This window comes from Ambystoma mexicanum, chromosome 4p (assembly GCF_040938575.1).
Source record: "Ambystoma mexicanum isolate Mex_15411 chromosome 4p, UKY_AmexF1_1, whole genome shotgun sequence".
In the NCBI taxonomy this organism is placed as follows: Eukaryota; Metazoa; Chordata; class Amphibia; order Caudata; family Ambystomatidae; genus Ambystoma; species Ambystoma mexicanum.
The window spans coordinates 318204696-318210695 of NC_090927.1; positions in this window are offsets into that span (position 1 = coordinate 318204696).

Genomic DNA, 6000 nt, shown 5'->3' on the forward strand with positions numbered 1-6000 from the left:
ATTTCTGTGCCCCTAAACATTAGTCCCTTGATACCATTATCCCTAAGTACATATGCAAGAAATGATTCTAAAGCTAAGTTAAACAAGAACGGTGACAGCGGGCATCCCTGCCTTGTACCCCTCTCCAATTTAAATGAAGCAGAAGCCTCATTGTTCACCCAAATTCTAGCTGTCGCATCACCATGAAAACATCTGATAGCTTGCAAGAAATATGACCCAAATCCTAACTTTTGCATCGTAAACTCCAAAAATGCCCAATTCATTCTGTCAAAGGCTTTCTGAGCATCAATAAATACAAGTACTGTTTCCTGTAGCACATCCCTTGGTAATCCCAATATATCAATAATGGTCCTGATATTGTCATACCCGGACCTATTCCTCATAAATCCTACTTGCGATTTGTGTATTAGGCCCACAATATATTTATCCAACTTTTGAGAACATTTTAATATCCACATTAAGTGAAGATATGGGTCTATAATTACCCCACTTCTTATGATCCTTTCTTGGTTTCAGAATCAGAGTAAGGGCTTCCTGCACTGATCAGCAAATATTCCCTTTGCAGATTAAATCATTGAACAGATCACACATAGTGGGAGTTAGCCTATCCCCAAAAGATCTATAAAACTCTGAAGGCAAACCGTCCAATCCTGGTGACTTGCCAACATTAAGTTGTTCGATGGCTTTTAAGAGCTCTCCTATTTCAAATTTTGCATCTAATGCCTCCGCATCTTCCATTTTTTATTTGGGAAGGTCCAATTCGCTAAAAAAGTTCTCTAGTTCTGACTCTAATGGAAAGGTATCTTCTGTGTAAATAGCTTTGTAATTAGAATGGAAACATTGGCAAATGTCTGCATTCCTAATAACAATTTCACCCTGTGCATTCTCAAAATTGTGTATAAATGATGATTCCATCATCCCTTTCATTTTCTTAGCCAGTAATCTACCGCTCTTATCCCCACTCTCCCTAGTACTTTTGCTTCATAAAAAAGATACCTTTTTCAGCCATCATATTTGTTTTGTGTTTGTGGAATGTATTGACCCACTCCGCTATGCTATGCAGCATCACTCTGCCAGTTATGGGGAAAGAAACAACAACAATGGCGGCAAAACGCTTGCGCGTGCCAAACACCTACAGAAATCATGTGGATCAGCACACAAAAAGAGGGATGCACAACCTGCCACCCATGGTGCATGTGCGGTGGGATAGAGCAAACCCTGCGAAAATTTGCCAGTGGGCTCCATGACCAGCAAACAGGGTGCAGAAAGAGAAGCAGCACTTTGCAAGTGAAACCCAATAATGTGCCTACAAATGACATCTGCTTTGTTGCTAAAAACTCCCAAATGCCTATACACAACACATCTCAACATTCAAAATCTTGCCTGGTGCTAAAATTAATTTGTCTAATGAAACATTGTGGACATACAAAGTCCCAATGTGAAGAGCAAAACATTCTTCAGACACACTGGGTTGTCTGCAAACTGACAGCATAGGCCAAGATCTGGGTGCAGTACCCAGGGCTACCTGAATGATAGCTGTCAGAGGAGTACTGAGGAAACGTTATAGGACCTAAAACTAAAAAGTCTGCTGGATTAGCAAACATGAAAAGGACTGTTGCCAAAAAAGAATACAGATTTTTGTTGTTTTTTCCTACAGATTTTAAGGCCAAGAAAGAAATGTATTTATGTTTGATGTAACAAATTTGGGTTCTGCTGGATTTAAGAAGTTAATTAGCCTGGCTGAAGCTGCAAGAACTGGAAAAGCAAGTTTTTCTCCCAGAAGGAGAGCCTTCCTCTCAGCAGAAACTCACTGGGAGGCGTTAATTGCGGGTTAGAACAGAATCTTGTCTACAGAAAGCAAAGGAACAATGACAAAGCTGCAGCCCAGGAAACTGGAAGTGTGAAGGGGGTCATAAATGGCCTCTGGAAGGAACAAGCAAGGAGGGGGATGGCCTGGACTGCCTGGAGACAAAAAGGGGGGACCATCTGTTGCTAAACATGAACAAAGAACACATGTTTAAAAGACTCATAACTTGCTATTTAAATGGTAAAAAATATAAAGTCGTTAATTTAATTTCTGGCCGCACGTGTGAAGAGGCAGTAGAACGGTGTGACATGTTCTGGACAGGAATGGCAATAATATGTGGTTTTATGCAAAATGTATTACTGTTAGAATTGTGAAAATGTACACGCATATATTCATCAGAGGAATTTGGGTAGAATCTATTGGACTCTGTCTCGTATGTGTACTCTAGGTATGACTGATAATGATAGTTGTTGGGGTTGTGGGAAGGAGAATGGTATGTTAATCCATATGTTATGGAGCTGTGAGAGAGTCAAGAACTTTTGGTGTGATGTGGTTGATAGGATTGATCGGGTCTGGGACATTACTTATCCAAGGAACTCATCCGCAATTATTTTGCAATTATTGACCGCGGGTTATAAAATTGATTGGGTAACATCGAGTTGGATCGCCAAGGTTTTGTTGGTGGCTACAAAACAGATATTGAAAGTCTGGAAGACGAGGAAGAAACTTTCGGTAGAGGACTGGATTTTTGATGTGCAAGTTCTTTCTGCATACGAAAAGACTATGTTCTGTAAATTGCACAAGGAAACATGTTATGATGAACAATGGGGGAAATGTATTGATCTTTATGGGTGAAGGTTGTTTGGTTTGATGGGGTCTATAGGTGTTGTATCTTGTCTCAAGAATGATATTGTGAGGGTGGGTGTTTGTGTTTTGTTCTGTGTGGTTGTGAATGTGGGGTTGTTATTTGTGAATAGGGTTTAACGGATATGTGATAGTTTCTATGATCGAAGCTTTAATGACATGTATTTGACAGTGTATTACTGATTCATCTGCTGTTTATACATATGTAATATTTTCATTATTATTGTTGAATATGGAAATAAAGTTAATTAAAAAAAAGAAAAAAAAAGGAAAAGACCCCCACCTCCCCCACCCTTTAACACTAAACTCTGCTGTTGTGCTTAATAAACTCAATTACTGCTCAAACTTACTTCATAGTCTCCCCCTCTTCTCCATCTACCCTTAACAAAGTCCTGAACTATTCTACTCGCACCCAGTACAACCTAAAAGGTTCTCCCTCACCTCTGAACACAGCCACCTTGAATACTGCCTCACTGCACAATAACTCTATTTTTAAATTCCTTACACGGTCTTGCCCTCAACCGTTCTCGTTGCAGCTAATTTACTTGTACTCTCCCTCCAAAACAATATGTTTGTCCTCCCTCTTTAACCCAACATCCCTTCATCTCCTCCCACTACTTCTCCATCACCTTACTTGCCCCAATCTGCTTGGATTCACTCCTCAGATATCATACCTGCAACATCTCTTGAAGGATTTAAGACTAGGATTGAGATCTACACATTGACCTAAGAATGGGTTCCTCTGACCCTTCCCAAATGACTCAAATTCAACATAGCCACAATACTCTATTATTATGTTCAGTTTTTAATATGTGTAGTTGAATAATATATTACGACACAAGGCCTATAATAAATTTAATAGTTGTACCTGTTGCATTGCTAATCTACCAGGGTTCGATTATCTGCCCTCCACCACAACTAGCTACTTTTTCATACAGATATAAAGATAAATTGCATCAGTGGCATCCATCAATTCAGGCTCTATCCGTCCCTCATTCAACCCTTGATGTCAAGAGTTTACCTGAAACTCAACCCCCCAAAGACTGATTTCATTATTCTGAGAATCGCCATTCAGCACACCCAAGTCCTGAATCGCCTGACTGGTATGATGTTTGATAGACTTCTGCCTTGACTATCACCCAATGCAAAATCGTTTCTCTTTGCCATTGACTACGACCTCTCATTCAAAACACACATTGCCAAGAAGACCCAAGAAGAATTGTGCCAGCTTGCCCTCCTCCACAAAGCCAGGCCTTTCCTTCCATTCTAAGCTGCAAAACCAGTTGTCCAAGCCCCAGTCATTTCCCACCTGGTTGGTTGCAAAGCACTATTCACGGGAGTCACATATGCCAAGTGGACCTCTGTAAAAGCCATGCAGCTGGTTCCAGCATGCCTTATCACAGGGCTAAGGAATTTAAAATACATCAAAATCATCCTCAAGGTGCTGCACTGCCTATCCCTAAAAGCTTGCCTCATGTTGAAGACATGCTTCATCTCCCACCAAGCAGTCACAACTAGAACTCAGCATCTGAAGGCCAACACACTAACAGAGACTACAACATCAATAGTTTAGAAACAACTGCAAAAGGGAAACAAGAAGAAACATGCCTTTTCTGCTATTCACCCTGACCATGGAACAGGTTAGCAATGCAGATAAGACTGGCTACCTCTTCGGGAAGGACCGTAAAACCCTTGTCCTAAAAGAACATCTTTCTAATCACTGACTGCTTAGCTCAATCTATTTCTCCCCCTGAGATTTCCCTCCCGAGCAACAACTATTAATACCTGCTCCTCTCTTGTCTCTAGACCCATACTTGTAGGCCCTTGGTGCACACCCTACTTAAGTGCTTTGTTGCTTCCCAGCTATGTTCTTGCTTTATGATTTCACATTTACATATCCTGAATATATTGTGTAGGAACCCCATGCCAGTGCTGCCTAAGACTCCTGTACTATTTCCTATGTGCATGATTTTTGGTTGAAATAACCCAACCATCAATAAATACAATCAATACAAATAAACACAGTACCTTTGCTCCCCGGGGAAAAGGAGTTTGAGTTAATTGACTGTGCTTGTTGCAAGTAAAAGTAGTGAAGATTGGTATGCCTTGTTCTTCATTGATAAGAGAGCTGGAGAAGAAACCTGTGGGATGGAACAAGCAACTAAGCTGATCAGGATAATCCTGGCATTCTATGACCAATACTTCATTCATCATTCAGCCTTCATGCCCAACACAGCAAGACCTTGTGTTGGGTGTGAAGTTACTTTAGCAATGATCCAGACAGGAACTGGACACTCTATCCAGAGCAGTTTGAGTAATCTCACATCAGCTGTGGAGCTGAGTTAGAGGAATATTTTGCCAGGACCTATTGTTCCAAGAAATAACAGGGATTGTCACCGATTTTTCGACCTGGCCCAGAGCAGGCTGCTCCCATTACTGGCCCAGAGGATTCTGCTGTTGCAGGTACAACCATGTGATACAGGCCTGATGTCATTGTGGAATTAGCACCGCAGGGACCTGATGCATTTACCTTATTCTCTGATCCACCAGTGTGTTCTCAAGTTCAATATGAGGGAGTTTAATAATAACACAACTCTGTAGATCTTCCATTGGTGCACCTATGGAGGACGGAGCTATCTCTCCTGGAAATGGCATTCATGAGCTGGATCAGATATTGCTATAGGGAACCAAATGTTGTGCTGGTTGCGGTCAGCCAGTGGACTGCCACAGAGGAGGTCACAGCCAGCCATGTTATGCGAGGATGTTATTTGGAGACCAGTAAATGCCATGCTCAATGGCACCGATTTTTGATAACCTTGGTACTGGAATGTTGTATGAACAACTAGCTGATATACCAGGCGTTTTACTTAATTGTTGTATTTATTTATTGGGTGTTCATAATGTGCCTATATATTCTGTCTTTCAAGGTTAAACCAGACACAGGGGTGGGGGGACAGGGATGACAAAACCAGAACATGTCCTACTAGGCTTTATGACATTCAGATTGTGCAAGTGCAGTAAACAGAAGGCAGGTGAGAGGAAAGGGGGAGGGAGTGCTGTAGGGTTAAGCGGGTGCCCCGTGAAGGCCAGGTTGACAGAGTCCAGGGAGAAGAGAGTGCAGGGGCAGAAGGTTGACGTGCTAAGTGCGAGGAACAGGGCTTGAAGGGACAGGGGATGCAGGTCCAGCCAGGTTAGTGAAGAGGTAGGGACACAGAAGGGAAAGTGCAGGTTGGGGGAGGGGAATCAGAGGAGACCAAGTGCAGGGGTAGACTGGCGAGGGAGGGCCTGGTGCATTGCAAGAATCTGAAGGAACCAGGCAGCCAGTCAGG